The 13,236-nt window shown below is 34.7% G+C and overlaps 1 protein-coding gene across 1 annotated transcript in view; it reads left to right on the top strand.

Moving 5' to 3' along the window:
• The window catches only part of C4H8orf34 (chromosome 4 C8orf34 homolog), a 383,506-nt gene that overhangs the window by 219,686 nt on the left and 150,584 nt on the right, over positions 1-13,236 (top strand).

Below are 13,236 nucleotides of genomic sequence, written 5' to 3'. Positions count from 1 at the left end.
TAAAACATCCAACTACATAATGGAAGTCCCCCCACCCCCCAACCCAGGATTTGAGCCTGTGGATCTATGATCTGGATTAAGTTCCAGAACCCCAGGCCTTAGCTCAGAGTTTTACCCAGTATGATGTGGGAGCAAAGGGCTACACTGGCAGAAGGGAGTGAATAGTGATGGATGTGAGGCAGTTGCCTTCCCACAGCCAGCAATATTTCCAGGGACCCAGGATGGACCTTAATCCAGCTGAGACAGCCAAGTGGCAGAAACCTGAAATTAGAATAGAGATGCTGTAATGTGCGGAGCCTCTCACTGGAGTCAGGGGACACTAGCACAACCTTCTAAAAAACCTAGCTGAGACCTATCCTACTACTAAGGATACCAGAGATGCAACGCCAGTATCAGACAGTATCAGGAGAAACCCATGAGAAAGTACTACAGAGATTTGAGGCCCCTTCTCTATTTCTGCCTCAGAGTCATGTGGTCATGTGAGTTCCTCTGAATACCATGTTACCATCTTGAAACTATCAACAGGAGGGAGCAAAATCTGATACCTTGAGATATGTGAGATTCATTCACGAGAAAACTATTGAACTGAAAAATTCTCCAATCGCTTTATTTGACAAAATAATGTTATTGATGGTTTCTTTGCTTTTTCCATTACCCAATGGGATAGAGACCTTAACAGGACTAGCTAGAAGAGAAAATAAAGAAGCTACATTTTCTTTGGACATTTGGGCAACATCAGGTAAAAAGTTTAACGTCCCACAAGATTAGGATTCTGAAAAAAATCTGACACTTCTGCTTTTAGGATAACTGAGATTCACTTCACTGATGGTATGAACGATATTAATTTCACCACTGTGGTGAGGCAGTGTGGAATACTTAAATATACCTAATATTTCATAATTAGTGGATGCTCCAAAGTTTGGTGTGGAATAGGCTAATTTAACATATTTTATCCTACACATCATAATTTATTCCCACAGATCATCCAGAGCTTATCCCCCTTGGAGAATACAGATAGTACCTATCACACGTGAGAAAAGGTGCCAGGCACAACCTTAACTGCTTTTACATGTACATATGCTCATATACTTCCACAGACTTAAAAAGTACATGTCGTTATTGGCATGTACTTTTATTTGGATGAATAAACTAGGAGTTAGAAAACTGAATTTAAATGAATTGCCCATGATCAGACTGTTACTTGAGTCTGACCCCAGGAGATCCGTTTCATGATCTGAGAGCGCTTCAATGAATAAGATTGTTCTTATATTGAAATTCATAAAAATATGCACAGAGTAAGATTACTGTTAAAAAGAATTCCTAAAAAGGGACACCTGGGTGGCTCAGTCAGTTAAGACTTTGCCTTCCATTCAGGTCATGTTCCCAGGGTCCTGGAATTGAGTCTCACATGGGGCTCTCTGCTCAGTGGGGAATCTGTTCCTCCCTCTCTCTCTGCCTGTTGCTCCCCCTACTCATACAATCTCTCTCTCACTCTCTCAACTAAATAAATAAATCTTAAAAAAAAAGAGGAGATCCATACATGGGGATGATAATTAAGATGTTTTGACCTACCGCTCCCTTTATTTAAATATGATTCCCCTTTTCCTGTTGAGATGTCTTCCTACATTAAGTTCTCTTATCTTTTAGATTAAAATATTAATATTTTTAATATTAAACTGGGTACTGTAGAATTCATTGTTTATATATTCATGGTTCATTATTTTCATATCTTTATGTTCTGCCTTCCTGCACTTTTTTCTTTTATATTTATAGTTTCTAACGAATATATTTCTGGATCTTTTAAAAAATTCAACCTGAGCGTCTTGGACTTTTGAGCAGTAGACCTAACCTGTGTAACTTCATGGTAATTCCTCTTTGGCCAGGGAATAATTTTGCTATCTTGTCTTAAATTTTCTGTCCTTTTTTCTTTTTTCTTTTTTTTCTTTTTTCATACCTTCAATAGGATAGATGAATTTTACTTTTGCTGGTTTAAAATTTATACATTCTGGGGTGCCTGGGTGGCTCATGGGTTAAAGCCTCTGCCTTCGGCTTGGGTCATGGTCCCAGGGTCCTGGAATCGAGCCCCACAGCGGGCTCTCTGCTCGGTGGGGAGCCTGCTTCCCCCTTCCCCTCTGCCTTCCTTTCTGCCTACTTTTGATCTCTATCAAATAAATAAATAAAATCTTTAAAAAAAATCTTAAAATTTACACATTCTATTTTTACTTTCTGACATTTTCCCTGACTTTAAAATTAATGCATATTTGTATCTTTCCTTGATGATTTTTGAGCTAACACAATTCTGTTTGCTTACTCTCACTTGCTTCTGAGCTTCCAACTCTCCACACTGGCTGCTTTCATCTATAGTCCTTTCAGTTCTTGATTTTTACTGTTTCACTTTTTGTTTGTTTACAGTAATAAACTCTTCTAAGTGATTAACTGATACTCACCTCCCAGACACTTTTAGCATCTTCTTTGGTCCACTTCTCTCTTTATAGGATATTTTCTGTAATAGTTCTTTCAAAGAATATCTTTGGTTGATAAATTATAAGGACTTGTATATCTGAAAATATTACTTAAATTTTGTTTTGCTCTTATATTAAATCAGGAATAATATAAAATTCTAGTTTGAAATGTTTTTCTTCAGAAATATGTGAATATTGTTCCTGTTGAAAAGTCTGAGGCTATTGTAATTGTTTCTTGTAAACAATCTATTTCTGTCTCTCAAAGCTTTTAGAGTTTTCTTTTTCCTTGAGGTTTTTACATTTCTGTGTAATGTTTCTGTGGGGGATGGATTTATTTCCCTTTACCTATTCTTTAGATATGCCCCTTATAAATCATTTGATTTGGAGGATTTTCATGTTCAAGGAAAATTTCAGGCAATATATCTTCAAATATTGACTTTCTCTATTGTTTTCTCTTTAACTAAGACTTTCATTCTATAGAAATTGACACTTGTGTTTATATTCTCTGCATCTTTTAATTTTTCTTTTTCTTTTCATTTCTTTATCCTTTCCTGAAATTCTGGCAGAGATCCTTAAAAGTATTTCCAGAACACTGATTCTTTGTATCTTTGCCTATATTGAACAAATTCAACTGTTTATTGTGAATACTGCATCCTTTGATTTATATCCAATATCTTCAAATGGTCTTTTTTCTTATAACTACTAGTTTTTGCTATGTATTTTGAGATCTCCCTTTACCTCTCTGTGAAACTTCATTATGCTCCTTATGAATATTGTTCTTTTTGGTCTCCTAATTCTACTTACTTTGGTATAGATTATCTAGTTTTTGTGTTCCTTTTTATTGTACTAACACTCCTAAATGCCACAAGAGTTCTTTCTCTATGACTATATGTTCCCTCTCACTAACTTGATTGAGATCTAAGAGAGAGTAGCAAAAGCCCAGTCCCCATCTCCAAGTAAGTTTTAGGGATTTGGGGATAGAAGTAGGATAAAGAATCTTGTGTTGTGCTATGAACTCAATTACCACCCTTGGATAATTGTATTCCTTGGATACTTCATTTCTAAAGCCTCTTTCATCTTTTAAATATCATCGCCTTCTTCTTAACACATTTACTTTTACCCATTCATATATGTATTGTTAAATGCATATGTCAAAAACTATGAATGGCGGGGCACCTCAGTGGCTCAGTTAGTTGAGTGTCTGACTCTTGGTTTCAGCTCAGATCATCTCATGGGTGGTGGGATTGAGCCCTAGGTCGAACTCTGTGCTCAGTCCTCACTGAGGACTTAAGAATTCTCTCCCTCAGCCTCCCCCCACCACTGTGTGCTCTCTCTCTCTAAAATAAATAAATAAATCTTAAAAACAAACAAACGACTAAACTATTAAGGGCCAGTGATTTTTGCCCAACTTTCTAGCCAATAAGATAATCTCCTACGGTTTCATGAATGCTGGCAGAAGACACAGGACTCCTGTATTAGAGACAAGGGTCAGTTCAACACACACAGCACTAGCAGTAGCCAGGGTATTACATTTCCTTATGGTGATTTCTCATACCCCAGTTCCCACAAGTGGCATCATGAGGCCAGGTGACACCTGCACATGTGTGGATTGTTTACAGGAAATTAACCCTAAGCCAGAGCAATTTTTTTTTCATTTCATTTTATTTCTTTTCAGTGTTCTAAATTCATTGTTTATGCATCACACCCAGTTCTCCGTGCAATACATGCCCTCCATAATACCTACCACCAGGCTCACCAAACCTCCCACCCCCTCTCCTCCAGAACCTTCAGTTTGTTTCTGAATCCACAGTCTTTCATGGTTTGTTTCCCCCTCTGATTTCCTCCAACTCACTTCTCCTCTCCATCTCCCAAGCTCCTCCGTGTTATTCCTTATGCTCCACAAGTAAGTGAAACCATATGATAATTGAGTCTCTCTGCTTGATTTATTTCACTCAGTGTAATCTCTTCCAGTCCCCTCCATGTTGATATAAAAATTGGGTATTCATCCTTTCTGATGGAGGCATAATACTCCATTGTATATATGGACCTTATCTTCTTTAAACATTTGTCTGTTGAAGGGCATCTTGGTTCTTTCCACAGTTTGGCAGTGGTGGCCATTGCTGCTATGAACATTGGGGTAGAGATGGCCCTTCTTTTCACTACATCTGTATCTTTGGGGGAAATACCCAGCAGTGCAATTGCAGGGTCATAAGGTAGCTCTATTTTTAATTTCTGAAGGAATCTCCACACTGTTTTTGAAAGTAGCAGCACCCACTTGCATTCCCACCAACAGTATAAGAGGGTTCCCCTTTCTCCACATCCTCTCCAACACTTGTTGTTTACTGTTTTATTAATTTTGGCCATTCTAACTGATGTAAGGTGGTATCTCAATGTGGTTTTGATTTGAATGATGGCTAGTGATGAACATTTTTTCGTGTGTCTGTTTGCCATTTTTATGTCTTTCATGTCTTCATGTGTCTGTTCATGTCTTCTGCCCATTTTTTGACATGATTATCTGTTTTGTGTGTGTTGAGTTTGAGGAGTTGTTTATAGATCTTGGATATCAGCCCTTTTTCTGTACTGTCATTTGCAAATATCTTCTCCCATTCTGTGGGTTGCCTCTTCATTTTGCTGACAATTTCCCTTGCTGTGCAGAAGATTTTGATCTTGATGAAGTCCCAAAAGTTCACTTTTGCTTTTGTTTCCTTTGCCTTTGGAGACATATCTTGAAAGAAGTAGCTATGGCCGATGTTGAAGAGGTTACTACCTATGTTCTCCTCTAGGATTTTGATCGATTCCTGTCTCACATCAAGGTCTTTTATCGATTTTGAGTTTATCTTTGTGTATGGTGTAAGAAAATGGTCGAGCTACATTCTTCTACATATAGCTGTCCAATTTTCCCAGCACCATTTATTGAAGAGACTGTCTTTTTTCCACTGTATATTTTTTCCTGCTTTGTCGAAGATTATTTGACCATAGAGTTGTAGGTCCATATCTGGGCTCTCTACTCTGTTCCTCTGGTCTATGTGTCTGTTTTTGTGCCAGTACCATGCTGTCTTGGTGATCACAGCTTTGTAGATCTTGTTTTTTTATGATGGGATGCAAAACAAACCTACCCAACTTTTGTCCTGGAGGGAAGTATTAGTGTTGTACTCTCTATGTCGCAAGCCTGTTTACAATACAAATAGCATTGAAAAGATGGTTCAGAACAAAGGGTTGTCAAGGGATGCAGAAACAGTTACTTCTGAACATGGGTGAGTAAACTATCTTAATAATCAATTCAAAGAATTTTCCAAAGTATGTATAATTATGGATCCTCCATGTACATATAGTTTCAATGAGTCATTTCAGCTTTTAAAATATTTTCTATGTTATAGCTGAGGATTGAAATTTGATTTCTTTATTTTTAATTAAAATAATAATGGGGGCGCCTGGGTGGCTCAGTGGGTTAAGCCTCTGCCTTCAGCTCAGGTCATGATCTCAGGGTCCTGGGATGGAGCCCCGCATTGGGCTCTCTGCTCAGCGGGGAGCCTGCTTCCTCCTCTCTCTCTGCCTGCCTCTCTGCCTGCTTGTGATCTCTGTCAACTAAATAAATAAAATCTTTAAAAATAAATAAATAAATAAATAAATAAAATAATAATGTTGTGCAGTCATCTTGCTCCATGGAAATATGCACACTTTCAAAGCCACAATTCACACAGAGGTGCAAAGTTTATGGTTTTGTTAGGAATTCTTAACTAGGCCATCATATTCCTCAAAAACATGCCATATGTCTATAGCATAAAACTCTGAAAAACTTAGCCATTGCTTAAAAGGTCAAAGATGAAGGAAATATGAATCATTTCAAAGAGGATTTTGCTTTTCAAAAAGTGCAAAAATACAAATGAAACTCAGAGGGAAGCTCTCAAATTAGAATCCTGATGTCAAAATGTCAAAGATGTCAGAAGATATCCCCTGAGAGGATTTTAGGTGAACCTACTCTCATGAGTATGCTCTTGAGGTCAGACTACTCCCTATGGAACAAAGAGTGAGGGTCACACAAAGAGAAGCATTGTTGGTCTCAGTCCAACGGCAGGCATCTTGTGTCTCAAATGTGCGAGTCATATGGCCTACAGATTGGCTGACTATATTCTAATGTCTGACAGGTTTTTTTTTTTTATATGTATGAAATAATAAGATGTTTATTTTAAAATGATTTATTCAGAATATCTTTATTCTTTAAACAAAGGACCTCATCCATGTGCTTTGGAAGAGTGGTTGAATTATAAGGGCATGAACTTTACATTGAAAACTCATCTGTCTATTTTTCTAAGTACAAATCCTGGGAAATTAGAGGAACTTAAATAAATTCATCCTGCAGTTCAGATAATACATAAGCCAAATCAGTATGTGTATGTGTGTGCATGTGCACTGATAAGGGAAATTTAAATGGATTCTTTCCCTCATTATTTTGGTATCCAAGGAAGAACCCCAAAGGGGGTCTCTTTGCTAGAAAATTGATACTGTAAGAGCAATTTTTCTCATGTTTCAGATAATCCTTTAAACCCACTTTAAGCCTTAAAGTAATATAACTTCTAGGAAAGAGTAACTTTATTCCTGTTTCTTGTCATGGTCTGACAGCCAGTAGCACATATGTCTTAGTTTTAACTTTGTTTATACTTATAAAAAAAAAAATGAAGGTGGTGAATATTTTAAAACCAAGACTTTTTTCTTCCCACAACTAGTTAGACTTAAGCACTTTTGAATTATGATTGTCCTTTTTATTTCTTTTCTATATTCAAGAAAATTAACATTTTGACACAACTGTGGTAAGGTAGCTTACAAATTCAAACTAATGTTAATTGTTGCTTTTAAAAATTAAAAACCAGTATTAAGCTGACTATTTTAACATATTTAAGCAACTTTCTCTTTCATCAAACCCTCCTGTAGCACTCAAAATAAACTGTGCATTACAACTGACAGCCAAGGAAGATGGCCACCAATTCCATAATCCTTGAAGCTAGAAGCTTGAAGCTAGAAATAACACAGTGGAGATCAAACTAAAGACTCCATAGATCGGCTTCAACTCTGCTCATTAAGCAGTATTGCACTGGCCCATTAATATGCCCAAAATGTTTAAAAGGGAGCACAAGATGTACAATATTCTTTTTTTTTTTTTTTAAGATTTTATTTATGTATTTGACAGACAGAAATCACAAGTAGGCAGAGAGGCAGGCAGAGAGAGAGAGGGGGAAGCAGGTTCCCTGCTGGGCAAAGAGCTGGATGCGGTGCTCGATCCCAGGATCCTGGGATCATGACCTGAGCTGAAGGCAGAGGCTTTAACCCACTGAGCCTCCCAGGTGCCCTAGATGTACAATATTCTAGCAGCATACCATTTGGGATTACTTTTGCTATTGGAGAGCAAAAGTATTGGGTACCAACAGTTCTTGGGGACTCAAGGTTCATAAGATATAAGAGTTAACCTTGGTGTGGCATGAGATTAATTATAGCAAAAAGCACCAATGGGAAGAGTCCATGTCAGAGGTAACTTTGCTGACATGGATAAAGAAATCTGGATCATGGCTTTAGGATATCAACAAACAAAAAGGAGCTAGACTAGTAGAGGAAAAAACTGTACAGAAATATAGTGAAGTATTCACTTAGCAAAGTCCAATCACTATGTCTAATCACTATGTTGTTCAATCACTATGTTGTATACCAGAAACTAATGTTGTATATCAATTATATCTCAATTAAAAAAAAAGAAATAATTTTTTTTAAAAAGAAGAAGCTAGAAACCAAATGAAGAGATTCCTGTCCTAGATTACCTGTGACTCCAGCTTTCTCCCAAATTCTAAGATTCTTGGTTCATTGACTATATTATAGAAATTTTCTTCTGGAAGACTTTCCTTTTCAGATGTGAAAAGTTTCTTATATTAATTAAGTGAAGAATGAAGGAATCTAATGAGAACTTACCAATTCTCTTTTGGAGAAAATGTCAGATCTGAATAGAAATCTACAAAACTTTAACTTAAAGAAAAGTGAAAATATTCCAAATCATAAAGAAGAGAGCCTAAAATACAGATGAGGAGGATTTTTCTGTTAATAAACTGAGAAGATTTTCTATGATCTTAAAGATAGATAAAGTTCAGACATTTGCTTTGTACTCTCAATATTCAGAAAATAAGGTGTTTATGAAACAGATTAAAAAGAATATAAAAGGATAACATGGCAAAATTTAAATGGAGCTTAAAAAGAGAAAGAAAAATTAAAATGGAAGTTAAACAAGATTAGGTCATTATACAAAGAACAATCTTAGTTCTATATATTAGCAACAAAAAATAGAAAAAAACAAACACCACAATACCCACTTAAGATAGCATTGAAGACATAAAGTACTTAGAAATAAATTTAGTAAAAATTTAAGAGTCTGCACGAAATGCTAAACATACATTTCTGAGAGATAATGAGAACACAAATAAATGGAAAGATACATTATGATTGTGGACTGGATAAATCAATCTTATTAAGATGTCAATATAGTTTTAGTGCAATCCCAGTGAAAATCCCAACAGGCTTGCTTATAGAAATTTGACAAACTATTTCTGAAATTTGTATGGAAACACAGTTGTCCCAGATAGCCATAAAACAATATTGTAAAAGAAGAACAAATGGGAGGACTCATACTATCTAATATTTGCAAGCTATCAGAAAAAATACAATGTGGTACTATAGGTACTTATATAGGTAAGAGTAGGAAAATAAGGCAATAGAAAATTTAGAAATGGACCTTTGTGAATATAGTTAGAAAGCAAGTTTTTTAATTAATTATGCTTGATAAAAATAAATTTGGACTCTTCCTTTCTATAATATAAAAAGGAATTTAAAAGTAAGTGCAAAAGCTAAAACTATAAAACTTCTGTATGAAAACATAGGATAGTATATTCTTGACCTGAGGAAAGCAAGGATTTCTTGGAGAGGACATGGAAAGGTCAATCATTAAAGTGACAAATAAAGCATCATCAAAATTAAAAAATTCTTATCAAAAGTCACCTTTAAGAAAATTAAAAAGCAAAAGTAGCATAGCATCTATATACACACAAAGATATATATTAAAAGAATATCTAGAGAATTTCAATAACTTAATAGTAAAAACATAACCCCAAAATGGAGAAAAACTTAGACATTTTTTTTTCTTTTTAAAAAAGATTTATTTGTTTATTTCAGAGAGGGGAAGGGGCAGAGGAAAAGAGAGAGAATCCTTAAGCAGATTCCCCACTGAACATGGAGCACAGGGCTCGATTCCAGGACCGTGAGATCACGACCTGAGCCAAAATCAAGAGTCAGATGCTCAATGAACTCAGCCACCCAGCACCCCACCCATTTTTCAAAAGATACACTGATGGCCAATAAGGGCATGAAAATATGGTTGTATAATTAAAATATAATTAGGTGATGTTATATTTCTGGTTCAACCACCAAACATGATTTTAAAAACTTGTGATAATGATAGCCTATTATTTTGCCTATTCCCGTGGTCATCTTTCCTTTTTAAAATTTTAATTCTTCTCTTACTATTTTCTTTCTGTTTAGAGAACTTCCTATAACCATTTTTTAAGGGCAGGTTTGCTACCAACACATTCTCTTAATTTCCTTCAATTGAGAATGTCTATTTCTCCCTTATCCCTAAAGTATATTTTGACTGGCATAAGTTGCAGTTGACAATTCTTTAATAATATCACTTGAAAAATATTGTCACTTTCTTCTGACACCCATGGTGTCAGGTAGGAAATCCATCATGGAAGTTGATGTTCTTCTCTAAGTGATGTGGCATTTCTCTCCAGATGCTATTCTCAAGATTTTTGTCTTTGTCTTTAGTTTTCAGAAGTTTAATTATGATGTATCTTGGAATGAGTTTATACCTTTTTGGGATTTGCTCATATTCTGGTTTCTGTAGGTTTATTATTATTATTATTTTGCCAGATTTGGAATGTTTTCAACCATTATTTCTTCAAATACTTTTTCATTCTCTCCCTCTCATTCTTCCTTCTAAGACTGCAATTAAACACATACTACCTCTTTGTTATTGTTGCATGTGCTCATCATGTTCACTCTTTTTCCCCCAATCTATTTTTTCTCTCTGTTATTCAGATTAGATAAATTCTATTGATCTGTCCTCACGTTTATTGATTCTATTCTCTGTCATGTCACTCTATTACTGAACCTCTCCAGCAAGCTTTTAATTTCAGTTACATTTTTTTTTTTCACTTTTATCATTTTTGCTTCATCTCTTTTAACTACTATTTCTTGGCTGAGGTTTTCTATTTTTTTTTTTTTTCATTTGATTCAAAGGAATTTATAATTGCTGTTGAACCATCTTTATGATGGCTGCTTTAAAATCCTTGTCAGATAATTCCAGTATCTAATTCATCTTCATGTTAAAATCTATTTATTGTACATCCAGTGTTTTTTAGTTGTAAGAGGAAGGAACTGGGAGGAATGCAGCTACTTCATCTTGGCTGGAACCAGATATTGCATCATTACTGTTGAAAGCATAAAATGGTAAAACTGCTTTGGAAAAAAGCTTAATAGTTTCCCCTTAAATTAAACAACTTACCCTATGACCTTAACACTTAAACATACACCTACCACAACAGTTCCTTTTCTAGGTATAGGCCCCAAAGCAATAAATTATATGTTCCTTATCATTCATACTCTTTATTATTACCATATTTATAAGTTAATTTAATTATTTTGTATATGTAATAGTCCCAAATGGGAAACAATCCAGATGTCCATTAAAAGAAGAATGAAACACCAAACTGTGGTGTACTCATACAGTGGAATGCTACTTAGCAATTAAAAAAAAAAGATCCAATTACTGGAACATTCAAAAGTATAGATGAATCTCAAAATTATGTTAAGTGAAGTAAACCAGATAAAAAGAAACCATATTGTATGATTCTTTTTATGTAAATTTCAACAAAAGGCAAAATTATTTTATAGGGATAGAAAATCAGAATGGGATTGGGGTTAATGGTTGATAGCTGGAGGAACAAAAAGAAACTTTGCTGGATGACAAAAAAATTTTTGTGCTATGACTGAATCTGTGCTGCAGACTAAATTGCCAAAAGGTTGGTTCATTTCACTGCATGTAAATTTTACTCTGATTTTAAAAAAATAAGGTGATAATATACATGTTCTAAAATGTATGGGAAAAAAGATTTCTGCATCCTCCTGACTAATAAATTATAAGGCAGAAAATGAAATAAGGATAGGAAAGAATTTAAGAAAACTAAGAGTAGACCTATGGAAGTAAAATTTGCTTTAGAAGTAAAGGCAGAAAAATACCACTGAAATTCTAATTATTGCATGGAAGGCACTGTTTAGAAGCATTTCACAATGCAGAGGAAAGAAAAAAAGCTGAGGATGATGAAAGACATCATATATGATGTAGAAATAAAGAAAATGTACCATGAAGAAGATGCCAGAAACAAATGGAAGCAGAGTAGGAATAAAAGACCCAAGAGTAGTATAATAATTTGCAGACCTAGTGGGCTTCCTGTGTACCATGCAACACTGAGTGTTTAAAAAGCCAGCATATGGACAAATTTAATAACATTATTTAAATTTCAGGAATAAATGATTTTAGTTGACAAAGATAAAGAATGCATAATTATTAGCAAATAATAACAAATCATTCTTTTAGAAAATACAAGTAAAAATTAAGTATAGACAAGTTCCAGACTAATGAACTGTAATGTAAGGTATTACATAATGTAAACTTATGTCAATAAAAGTAAATCTTTTTAATCACAACAATTTTGTGGTTCAAAATTTGGAATTCCTCATAAAGTCCGGAATAAGATACAAGTATTATATTTTTCTGTAACTGCTGACCAATGTTGTATGAAGCATAAGTGATAGAGAAAAACAAAATTCTGATTATTAGGACTTAATTATATTATCCATTGAGAAAAACCTGGCAAACAGATTATTGTAATTAATAAATAGTTGACAAAGTAACCTGTATTTGGTATAGTATTTGGTAAATTGTTCTATATTAGTATTAGGAAGAACCATAGCTTTAGTAACTGAGTGCAGGAGTAATGTTTTACTCTATTTCATATCCCAGTTCCTGGAAAAATATATTCAACAAATATCTGTTGTGTGGAGAAAAGAGTCTGTAACATAGTCTGACCAGCTATTGACAAAATCATAAATAAACAAGATATTTGTGGATAAAAGATGGGTCTTTTAGGGTGAAGTAACAAAATAAAGGATTTTACTGTCCACTAGCTAATACTTTAATAATCAGATGTTAGTTGAATTTTAAGAACTTTGATATCATTTATTACCTCAGATTGCAAGCTTTTGAAGGAAGCTAAATTGTATTTATTGGTATTTAATTTGAATCTAGCGAGATTAATGTGATATAGTAAATCTGCAACTAAGCACAAGCAACCTGATATCCTCCCTCCTAATCTTTACAATTTTTTGGGAAAATGTTGTAATGGGAAAGCAATGGTCATGGATTTTTTTGTAGGAAGAAGGGGGGCAGTATGGAATTGGTTAAAGGATGGCGTAGTTGAGGATCATGCATCACATTTATTAAACTAAAAATGCTCTGGTACCACAGTGTTCAATTAATTCCTGGTACTAGGATAGATTTTTTTTGGTTGGATTTTACTTGTTTCTTGTATATTTTGAAATGAAAGTAAACTAGTGGAACTAAATTAAGATCTCCATGTGTCTGCCTCCAAAACACTGCTGGCCAAAGGAGTAAAATTTTGCA

This window comes from Lutra lutra, chromosome 4 (genome assembly GCF_902655055.1).
Source record: "Lutra lutra chromosome 4, mLutLut1.2, whole genome shotgun sequence".
In the NCBI taxonomy this organism is placed as follows: Eukaryota; Metazoa; Chordata; class Mammalia; order Carnivora; family Mustelidae; genus Lutra; species Lutra lutra.
This window is presented reverse-complemented; position numbering and strand designations above follow the sequence as displayed.